The sequence below is a fragment of the Lethenteron reissneri genome, chromosome 52, assembly GCF_015708825.2.
Source record: "Lethenteron reissneri isolate LAM-NWPU_2019-01 chromosome 52, ASM1570882v1, whole genome shotgun sequence".
In the NCBI taxonomy this organism is placed as follows: Eukaryota; Metazoa; Chordata; class Hyperoartia; order Petromyzontiformes; family Petromyzontidae; genus Lethenteron; species Lethenteron reissneri.
In genome coordinates, this window is record NC_083830.1 from 3,776,198 (window position 1) to 3,788,707 (window position 12,510).

The following is a 12,510-nucleotide window of genomic DNA, read 5'->3' on the forward strand; positions in this document are numbered from 1 at the left end:
ACCACAATGCCCCCCCCCCCCCACTGTCTGATTGCATCTACAACGCTTCATTGGAACGTCACGCCGTACCCCTCCCCCTCCCCCCAGCGTGGAAGAGGAGGCCAAACACTCCCTAGAGGTCCCGCTAGTGGAGGCCCTTCCACTATGAGTGGCGCGAGTGAGCATCGCGCAGGGCTGCACCTTTACCTTTCACCACGTGCACCTATGTTCGAGGGCCTTAAGATGGCATTGTTAATACCCAGAGCTTTGAGCTGTAATGACAACACAAATACGACTCCCTGTCTCAAACACCGGTAGCAACGCAGCATGTCAGGAAGTTTGTTGTCCTTTCCCCGCACTTCCGTTTAGCACGGTCGGCTATGTACGATGCGAAAGAAGTTCAAGATACATACATCACGTGACTTCTTCGTGACCACCCCCCACTCTGAACTCCTCCCCTTTCCCCGCCCACTGTGAAAACACACGCTGCTCCGCCGTACAGCTCACTCCTGCTCCCTTCTCATCCCTCCCTCCCTCCCTCCCTCCCTCCCTCCCTCCCCTCTCATCATCATCATTAAATTTCGATTTAAAGCTTTCGTGACTGCAGGGATTCATCTTCTTGGTTCTTTCGGTAAAGTCACGTAGAAGGGAAATCATAAAATAATAAAAATAAAACATAATAAAATAATTCTCACGACGTTTCGGACACAACGCAAGCAGCCGTCCTCAGGTGAAGAACATGTCTGTCGGAAAGACAGTGTCTGTGAAGAACAGGTCTGTCTTTCCGACAGACCTGTTCTTCACCCGAGGACGGCTGCTTGCGTTGTGGCCGAAACGTCGTGAGAATTATTTTATAATGTTTTATTTTATTATTTTATTATTTCCTTTCTATGTGACTTTACCGAAAGAACCAAGAACAATCATCATCATCATCATTATCGCCCTCTCATTCCCAACAACTTGGCCCGGTCATTCCTTCTCCCCCACCACCGCCTCCTGCCCTTCAAGCCCGGTGCTTCTCTTTCTCTCTTCCTGCTGCTCATCTCGAGCCGTACCCTCATCTTTGTCCGCCTTGGGGAATTCTGTCGCATTTGTCCCTTTGTTGTTATCTTTTCCCATTCATAACATCCTTGACTCTACTCCCTTTCCCGTGCTGTGCCACGGGTGAACAGTTGAATGTGTACAAGAAGTGCATGAAAGCGTACAAGTGTAGAGGTGTTACGGAGGGCAAACAAACACACTGGGCGTGGTTATGCCCGTACGCCGAGAGGTGCTTACATCCACGTCCGCACCGTTTAGCCTGGGGGGCTGACACGGCGCTGGGATCCCCCACGGCCCCACCCCTCAGTGGGGGAGTTGCTATATAAGGCGGTGAGCCGGAGGGCTCGGGGTTCAGTGTTCAGCTTTAACCAGCGAAGCAAGAAGACCGGCTAGATAGGCCCTGGGACTCCCCTGGATCGCTGTCCTTCTCAGGACCGACCAGGGCAAGCCAGTGGCGTGGCCCCGAGAGCCCAGAGCCGATGCAATTGTGAGAGCCGGTCTGGGGACTCAGGGTGCCGTAATCCCAGCTTAACCAGAGCTGGGTCAGCTAGCCTCCCCTAGCCCTGTAGTGGAGGACCTAGGAGTAGGCTAGCCGTGACAGAGATTGTGTGATCTCCCTGTTAGACGGGAGAAGGGGCCGATACCCCTTCGAGTGTTGTATATCTCGGCCTGTTATGTACATTGTGGTTAATAAATAAGTGTGCCTCCAATTACGTCGTCCAAGTCTCCTGGAACCTACTACACAAGCAAGACGACAACAAAAACTTGAAATGCAATTAAAGGAAAACTCACATGGTGAAAATCGTCCATTTGTGATATTCACTATCGTATGGCTAAAATATATATATTTTGTGGCAACCCTAACAATTAGAAATATAGTTCGTTATTAATTCCACATACTAAATAGAAAAAAGTGTTACTTCAAATGAAAAGCAAAACATTTATGGTGCAAGAAGCAGCCTAAGATCAATAATTGTCAAGAAAAAAATTACAAACAGTGATAAAATCCCAAAGTAATTCCCGGTTAAGAATTTTCGAGTTTGTGACAATTTTCAACCGAAACTAAACACCGCATTTTGTTGCACGTTGGTTAGTGGCGGAAACCAGCGGTTGTTAGTCATTATCTCGCACCGCGCTCGAACTCAGGCAACCTGAGTTTGATTCCCGGACACGGATAACGTCACCAACGAGTGACATCTGAGAACCAATCGTCGCCAAGCCGCACTGACCGACCATCCTAGTGAAGTATGGTCAAACATCCAGCCCTTCACCACGAAGGGGGCATCCATCCAATAAAATGTTCACATAGCTGCAATATAAGAGTGCTTGAACACAAAGCAGATGACACGGTCTTAATGTGTGACTGATTAAGCGTTTTAGAATGATGATGTACGTATATGTATGTGTGTATGATGAGGCTGGTTGTAATTACGGGCGAAACGTCGTACTCGAATTGTAAATGTTGTAGGTTTACTTTCCAACACACCGGTGTGCTGTAACTAGTAATGAATTGCCACGTTTTGTTAACGTGACAACCCTTACTAGTTGGCTGTGTCAGTTTAATGACACATTTATATTTACGCGATCTAACCCCCAAAAAAACCTCTATTATGGATATGTGTGTATATTGAACTTCTTTTGCACTGTACATAGCCAACCGTGCGAATTGGAGGTGCGGGGGAAGGACAACAAACTAAACACGAAAAGCAGTTTAATAATAGCGATGATGATGGTGATGATGACAACAATACATGGCATCCTCACCGAGTCACAAGACTCTGCGTGAAGGAGGGTCTGGCTACATTGCGATGTTTGGCCAATTCCAACGCCGGCGAGCGACGCAGCAAAGGGTGGATGAGGCCTTAAGTCATGGGTGGATTGACAAAGTGCCGTGCATTTTCATCATCATCATCATTATTATCATTTTTACTTTGGACAACATCATTGTGGTTGCGCAAGGTCACAAGACCGGGTACACACTTCACCTGACACGAGTTAAAAAAAATAAAACAACTTTATTTTCATTTTTGAAATAAAACAAAAAATTGCGTGCCTGGACGTAATTCACACGGTCACGTGATGGCGTATGTTTGGTGCAGCGAATACCGAGGGCTTGGGGCGGTTGTCAGAATCAGAATCTTTATTTATCCTGGAGGAATCCGATGATCTGTGAATCTCTTTTTCACAGATGTCAAGTAGGTTGTGATCAAGGGAGGCATCGATGGGGTTGCCCGCTTCTGAGGTTCAACAAACTGGGATGCATCATGGGAATACAAAATATATTGCAGTAACGGAAGAAGGGATAACCAAATGCATCGTCAAGAAGTGGTGGTAAAAAAAAAAATCGGGACTTTTAATGTCCTGGGAAGGCTTGCAGATTGAATTACCCATGGCAGCTGTCTGGAGAAAATATGACAGCCCTGAGAGACCCTCACTACCCCTCTAGGGTTGTGGGGGTTCTTCGACCATACATCACCAATCCGGTCAGTGGGTGGGGTTGTTGCAGCGGTGTTCAACTTGAAAGCACAAAAAATAAAATCCTGCGAACATTCAGCCCAATTGGCCAACACTTACTGCATTCACGCAAATAGCCACGTGCAAAGCGTCAGCTCAACGTGTATATATACCGCTCCATTGATAAGCCCTTTAAAGCTCATAATGGGCCTATATGAGGTTTAAAAAAAAAACGTGCGGTTATTAATATATTTTTGAAAGGCTGAAAATGTGGGGTTCACGCTGCCAATGGGTCCGGTGGCATTATGCATTATGAATGGGAGGTGATTTGTACTTGTCAGAACAGCCTTCACTGCCCTTGCATAATTTATGGAGCTCCATTACTGCGGTAAGTGTGGGAGGTTCTTCTGATACGTTGCTGGAGTCCCCTTATAGCACATAAATGAGGTTAAAGAGTCCCTTCGTAATTCGCACAGTCTAAACGCAGCCCACGTTGGGATCCTGGATTAGTATGATCCGTATCCTGTATACGCATTAAAAGTATATTAAAGTAATTTCCTGCTGCGTTCGAAGCCCTGAGCCCGTGGTGGAAATTCCACGTTCCTATGACAGGGGGGAGGGCAAAGTTTATCTATAAGGCAACCACTGTTGACTTCCCAGCGAAGTGGTACTCAGAGGGATGATGGATCGAGTCAACCTCCCCATCCAGTATCTCGTCTCGTAACCTTCCGATTGCAAGTCGAGCTCGCTGCCGCTGACCCTCCCGGCCGGATAATGTAAAGTCCAGGACAAATCTGCACCATAGCTTCAACAACGCCCGCGTTTTAATCCTGCAGAATATTTTTTGTAAAAAGAATGAATGATGCCACCTTATAATGCGCTGCACGGCTCTTTCCTAATTGCTTATGCCTCAAAAGTACAGAAAATGGCTATTATTCCCCACAAACTTTGCTTTTGTGACCAGGACAGTGATATATTGAAATTTACCTATTTTCCAGAACATTCTAAATAGATTCAGTGCTGAGTAAACTTGGAGTAACTTCGAGAACATTCTAGAACCTTCTAGTAATATAAATCTATATATATAAAATCGTTCATGTCTGTCTGTCTGTGTGTGTGTGTGTGTATTTCGGCCCATACGCACTTTCATTGGACGGCGGTTGCCCCTGGCAACGGCTAGCCACGCCTTCGCCGCTTTCATTGGACCTGGCAACGGCTAGCGACGCCTTCGCCAAGGGCTGCAGTTTCATTGGACGGCGGTTGCCCCTGCCAACGGCTAGCCACGCCTTCGCCACTTTCATAAGCTCCGTATTTAATTAAATAATAGCCATTACACAGTATTGTTGGAGCGCTGAGGGGGGGGGGAAGGAACGCCACCCGTACCCTGCCTCTTCCAAGCCGACAATTTTAGGCGAGGCCGCAAGCTTTGCACGCTACTAGGCCTCGACACCCACCACGCCACTCTGAGGTAAATTCATCAAAGTTTTTCCTACTCTTCACTACACCCCCACCACAATGTGTGCTATTAATATTACTTTTAAACCCAACGCGCCAACAATCGATTACTTTAATGTTCACTGTACAAATACTCATTAAGCTGGGTGAGCGTACTGCCAGTCTATCATGTACACTGTAGCCTGCTTATTAAGCTCGGTGAGCGTACTGCCACTCTATCATGTACACTCTAGCCTGCTTATGAAGCTGACTGCGTGTACTGGCAGTCTATAATGTGGACTGTAGCCTGGTTATTATAATCGATTCTTTATATGTTCTTTGTACAAACAGTCATTAAGCTGCTTGAGCGACCCCAGTTCGATTCCAACTCACGCCCACCACCGCTGACGATTATTTGAAACGGACCTGGCCCTCCCCTAGGTCCACTCAGCCTCAAACGCGTAACTGCTGTCGTGTGTGAACATCGTCACTGGGGAGACAAAGGCGGCGGGGCATCGTGGATCCAAGTCCCGGGCGAAGCCGGGTCATGTGTATGTGTGTTTGTGTTTATGTGTATGTCTGTGTGTCTCTATGTATGTGTGTATGTACGTGTGTGCATGTGTTTGTGTGTATGTATGTGTGTGTCTATGTATGTGTGTATATGTGTTTTTGTGTATGTATGTGTGTGTATGTATGTGTGTTATGTGTCTGTCTGTGTCTGCATGTATGTGTGTGTGTATTGTGTATGTGTTTGTGTGCATGTATGTGTGTGTTTGTGTGTATGTGTATGTCTGTGTGTATGTATGTGTGTGTATGTGTGTGTATGTGTTTGTGTGTATGTGTGTGTATGTGTTTGTATGTGTTTGTGTGTTTACGCTCGCATTACACAAATGTGTAATGCGGGTCTAAGGCGTTCCTTACACAGCATTGCCGCTTTATTATTTCAGTCGTTTACTGCCGTACGCACCCTGAAAGTCGTGTGTGTCTGCAGCAAGCGCGTGTATGTGTACCTATGGACGCGCGCGCGTGTGTTGTGTAGGGGGAACGGTAGTGTAGTGCTTAGCGTGCTGCCTGTGTCTGTGTGTGTGTCTGTGTGTGTGTCTGTGTGTGTGCGTGTGTGGTGTGTGAGGAGCGGTGGGTGTAGTGCTTAACGCTACGCTGCGCTACCAACACGGCAAACCCAGTTCGATTCCCGCTCACGGCCACCACCGGTGACGATTATTTGAACCTCCCCTAGGTCGACTCTGCCTCAAACGAGTAACTGCTGTAGCGTATTAACATCGCCACTGGGGAGACAAAGGCGGCCGGCCGTGGTAGATACAAGTCCCGGGCGAAGCCGGGTAGTACAGCTAGTAGTAGTATAAATACAGGGGCATTAAGCCCACCAGTTCAGTTTAGTTTCAGCTGCCTAAGTGGATACATATCTGCATTTTATGAGATAGCATTAAGAGGCTGCAAGCATCCGGGAGACACATTTTTATATGTCTGCGGCCAATTTATCAAGACAAGAGCGAAAAATTACTCTGTGGAAGCATCTGCTAAGATGTGTGAGGCCTACAAGGCATATTTTGGCATGCCTGTCGGGGATCAAGACAAACTTCGGGCTCGGAATTTTATGTTATAAAATTTGTTACAATTTTTTTTATTGTAAAAGTTTTTAATTTTAAAATGTTTTACAATTTTCAATGTTATTGAAAACATATATCGCATATGAAAAATATTGCGAGGATCTCTTACACATTAGTCATGGGTGAAATACATTTATTTTTGTTGGATGGTACAGAGGGGAAAAGAGAGCCATGAAGTTCGATATCCTACTGCTACTTCTGCATGGTGGACCCTTCCCAACGTCGGACTGGCAAGAATGCCCCTGCTCTCACGTATCCGGACCTTCCTTCATCCATCGCCCCGGTGCCACACTGCCATGAGCTCCCCGTACCCACTCCTCCGGCGAGAGAGCAGCCGTCTTTAGAAGAGAGCAGCAAGTCAGAGAGCGAGGAAGACGTTGTAGATCCAGATGACAATTTCAGAGGTGGAACTGAGGAGAGAAACCCATACTACCCCAACCAAAAATACCTCAACGACTTAATCAGAGATCTTGGTCTCGCCAAGTCCAATGCCGAGCTTTTGACGTCTCGGCTCAAGCAGTGGAACTTGTTGGATGAAGTGTGCAAGTCGAAGATCAGAAGAAGCATTACCAAACTTTTGGCAGCTTTTTTACCCGTCAAAATGGGCCCTGCTTCTGCCACAATGTGGCCAGTCTGTTCGAGGCAATCGGAATCGCCTGTAACCAGAATGAGTGGCGCCTCTTCATTGGCAGGTCATCCAGGAGCCTCAAAGCCGTGCTGCTCCATCATGGTAACAAGTACCCGTCTCTTCCCCTGGCTCACTCGGTGCACCTCAAAGATGATTACAACAGTATCAAGACCTTGCTGAATTTGAACGCCGCTACCAAGGACAGTATAACGAGAACATGATGGGAGACTACATTTGGGGGCTGATTCGTGAAAGTAATTTACAGTATAATCGTAAATATCAAAAAACGACACTTCTAAATCTGTTGTAGTCATTTTGTATTACTTTAGTATAAATACATGTTAAATTTGATTCATATGTAGTTTTTTCTGACTTTATGTGAACGAAAAGACACAAAATCGCCCGTTTTCTCAATGAAAATAGATACATTTCAATATATCACTGTCCTGGTCACAAAAGCAAAGTTTGTGGGGAATAATTCACATTTTCTCTACTTTTTAGGCATAAGCAATTATGAAATAACACTTACTACCCAGGAACAAAAATTGTGTTATGTAGTGTAATCAACATGCGTTTAAAGTATTTCTGGCCAGGCCGCTTCTGAAAAAGGGCTACAGTATATAACTCAGTGGGCCTTACCTGATAAGATGAAACAAAATTGTTTATAGTTTAGTTTAAATAGAAAATTGCTCTTATCCAAAACCCCATGCACGCATTCGTGATAGACTGGATTCAAGTGCCCGATAACAAACTTTCAGACTTCCTTACTATGATCTGTGGTTCATATACTCCATGGGAAGTGTCGGCTCCACGAACATTCCTATTTTCCGTGGCCCTCTATTATCCGCAGTTATCTTTGTTTCTCCCCCCTCCCCTCCTTGGATACGTGGAGAAAAAATCGGGAATAGCCCAGGACTCCGAGATGTTGGTCGCAAACGTCACCACCACTACCCCCACGGATAAGAGGAGATCATCGGTAGAACAGAGGCGAGGTGTCGAAAACATCACCAAGGCAGGCTGGGACAGTGGCTCATAAACACGGTGGCAGCCAAGCGGAGCTGAGAAAATGTTCGAGAACTGAAAAAGAAATCAACAACAAAAAAAAAGTTCGACCTCTGATGTGGTGTGTTGAAACATTTTTTGAAGGAAAGGGTGATGGCTGGTTGGCTTCGGAGGATCAGGCAACTGAGCTGCACTGTGTGAGATCATAGGTTTGAATCTGAGCAGTCACCCGTGATTAAACCAAGTTTTAAAGTGCGCTCTTTGCCTGGTCATCCAACTTCGGAAAACAACCTGTCACGAGTTAAAGCTTCCGTGACTGCAGGGATTCATCTTCTTGGTTCTTTCGGTAAAGTCACGAAGAAGGGAAGTAAAAAATATATATTTTATTATGTTTTATTTTTATTATTGTATTACTTCCCTTCTAGCGTGGCATGTTAAAGAAAATGAACTTAGATTAGCATGTTGGATTATAGTGCAAAGTTAATGAGCTTCCTTAGCACATGTACTTATGCCAGATAGGGTAAAAAGCCTTTAAATATATATGTAAACCACTATAGCCTGCGCTCCTTCAACGCAAGAGGAATTGCAAAACTACACGAACTCTGTCCGGAAGCCTTCTGTTGGCGAGAAGACCTCGACATTGGTATTTAGCTCCTGCACATTTTTGGCATCATGCGCCAAGGATATAATTTAAAAGTCCCATTCTCACGAGCAAATGCCATCCTCTTCTGGCGAAATAACGCTATTGCAGAGCGCCATGTGAACAGCTTTCAGGAACGGAACGGTAAACACGATTAAATTATTGATGAGCCGGGGGCAGCCTAATGGATATGAAGCTTTCTAGTGATTTGAACTGTGCTGGGTCAACGTCGCAAATCCCAACGATGCACGAACATCGTCTGGGGAATTCACAAAATGATGTTATCGTCCATTCTCGGATCCGTGCGTCCGTCTTTCTTTTTCCTATTCATCATATTCACCGTTGAGCCCAATGTTCTTGACTACTTTTTCAGAGGGGGGGCACTTTCGCCGATGAGACACCACCAGTGTGAGTGCCGCCACGCGGTTGAAACCATTGGGGGGTTTGTGCCAGGACCACGACGATGATGATGATGATGGGGTTGGTGACAGCAGCACCATGATGATGATGATGGGGTTGCGTCAGGGGCCTCGCTAAAGGCCACCAGGGGACCCGCCATTGGCCCGCGGGCCTTGCAATGACAAACACTGCTTAAGACTGTTGAACAAAAAAAAAGTAAGTGGCCTTTGAGGCAGGATACATCACGAGGAGGGAGGATGATGGGACGATGGACGATACCGGTGACGGGATGACACCTGAAGGATGGGAAGGCAGGCAGCAAGTTGGAGTGCGAGGGATGGCAACGACGTGGAGAGAGACCTTCATCCAGCTGTGGATCGAATTATTTGATTATGGCTGATGATTATGATGATAATTAGAATTGTTGTAAAGTAGCCTCCATGAAGTAATGCCAATTATTGTCATAAAATCTGACGAATTTCAATAACCCTCCAACGGAATATATATTTCTGCATTTGTCTATCCACTGCTGGGCCCAAACTGTTGTGGATTTACCAAACGTATATTAAAAGTCAAAGTTAATGCAAATATGTTGCCCCCTAAATGGAACCCATCAACATCAGAAACGACGACTCATATAACACCGCGGTTGGCTACATACGGTGCAAACGAAGTTCAACATACATCAGCGTGGTTGATGTATGCATGTTAGCCGAACAATGTTGCACGAGTGGGTGCAGGTGTGCATCTGACGGTTGTTTTGAGTGCGATGACACGGACATGTAAAGGAATTTAGGCTTAGAGGCCGTCTGTCAAAGACGCCCACAGATTAAACCTAAAACCCTCACCCAGATGAGCAACACTTTCCTAGTGCAAACGTTTTCCTTTTCCGGATTGCCCGTGTCAATCGTCAGATAAAGAGACAAACATACACAGCGTGAGTTGGCTAGAGAAAAAGAGAAATACTAAACAATTTTAAAAAAAACCCCGCCTTACATATTTCTTATTTACTATAATATCCCAACTGTGCTTTTGGCATTATGCCATGAGCCTTAGAAAATGAAAGAAAATAAGCGAATTCTCGAATTATGCAGTGGTTTGCCCGTGTTAAAGAGCTTCCTCTGGAAATGACATGACAGAGCTTTATCTGAGGTGCCTAAAATGATCGATGATTCAACTATGACAATATATCTCACATCCTCTTGCTCTAGAGATGTTAATCGCACGGCAAACCATATTTCAGTCCTCATAAATTAAATACTCAAGTGAAAAACCAAGTATTGTAATAATTTATCCCGTTTTTTTACGTAGTTATCAGTGACCAGATGGAGACCATTAACTTGCTACACGCGAAAACGCAGTTTAATCACACGCGGTGGCCACGCACGTTGCCTCTAATCCAGCACGGTGGAGGCGAGCGGTTGGTGGATCACGCAAATGTTGTTAAATTCCCTTCTGGTGGGCGTCGAGGTGCCATACGCTGGTTTGCCAGGTGAAGGCGGTACAGCAAATGTTGTGTCCGCAGGCGTCGCTATGCCGTGGGTGGTCCTGCTTCCTCCTACAGTACATGTGCAGTGTAATAGCGCCGGCTGGTGGATGGCAGCGGCAACTGTGGTGGACAGACAGCAGCACACACGCCGGTGAGGGCGTGAGCACGGTGTTGGCAGGGAGGAGGAACTGGGGCAAGGGTCACGGAGTACCCCATCTGGAGGCCGCTGGAACCTGCTAGCGGGTTCGAGAAGGGAGGTGCGGTCAGGGCGGAGCCAAGCCGCGCTGGGAGCATAAAAGGAGTTGAGAGCGGGGGGGCTCGAGGCTGTCGGCACTGAGAGTGGGTTCGTCTCGTCGTCATCTTCGTCGCTAAACGTCTCCGCTAGATATTGCGCTACGAAGGAAAGCAGTTTGCTATGTCAGTCAGCGCCGTCAGCGTTAGACGGCTGGTGTTGTGTACAGGCTAGGCTAAGCTACTGTGCGGAGTGTGTGGAGGAGACCGTGGAAGTTGTTCATAAAGAAGTTGCCTCCTATAAATTCTGTCTCTGAGTCGTTGACACTACACATGCAAGCACTCATTAGTTGGCCGGTAATACCTTAATATATGAAGGACTGCAGAACCTTGAGGGGAGGAATGTGTGCCGTGGGCCCCAGCTGGAAATAGCAAAACGCTGTGCAGAGGTAAAACATCCTTCTTTGCAATGGCTTGCTCCCGCCATATTAATGTGGAATGTATACGTCTGGCTTTGAGCAGGAAGCCACTGCCTTTTGTATTCCTGTATATTGGCAAAATCTGTCACGTTTAAAAACCTTTTGTGAACTGGATGATTTAAGGTACCTCAATCCAGAGCAGTGGTTTTTCAACCCGTGGTCTGCAGTGGTAGGCGTGAAATTAGTCAGTGGTAGGAGTGAGATTGACCAGTGGTAGGAGTGAGATTGACCAGTGGTAGGAGTGAGATTGACCAGTGGTGTGAGATTAGCCAGTGGTAGGTGTGAGATTGACCAGTGGCAGGAGTGAGATTGACCAGTGGTAGGAGTGAGATTAGCCAGTGGTAGGTGTGAGATTGACCAGTGGTGTGAGATTAGCCAGTGGTAGGAGTGAGATTGACCAGTGGTAGGAGTGAGATTCACCAGTGGTAGGAGGGAGACCAGCCTGAGGGGAATGAGAGAGCGGTGTTTCCTTTTTGCTACTATCCCATAGATATAACTTCTCAACCTGAGCTGTAAGTGTTCCGATACGTGCATTGTTTTTGTGTTGTCAGCCTTTGTCTCTGGTCTGACACTGGTGAGACGAGGCCATGAAGAAGGTTGTCTCTGGTGTAGGCCAACCAGTTTCAAAGACAATGGATATCATCAGAGCATGTTTGTTTTCATATTTTGTTACATGAGTGTGGTTGTTTGCAGACTTGATACCTTGCAAAAGGTTATCTATTTTGGTGTTTGAACATCTTTAACACCTCACGTTTTATTTCCAGAACGGGTAAAACCATTTCTTATTTTTCATCAGAGCGGTTGTGAGTTCGCTGGTGACAGGTAACATCTTTACATTCGCGGGAAACTATTACTAAATACAAATCATGTATAAAGATAGTGACGCGCTCGTGAAATACACGAGAAATTGTCCCACCGCCGTTAAAAATGCGTGAGAGTTTCTCCGCGGCCCATCCAATCACTGGGGGTCAACATCACTAACAAAAAAATAACCCTCACAACAACAGCATTATTATTACGTCTTAAATATAAGAACCCTATGAGGCACCGACCAAAATCCCGCCATATTTCACTTCATAAACAAGATCCTCCCAGCAAACGAAGTC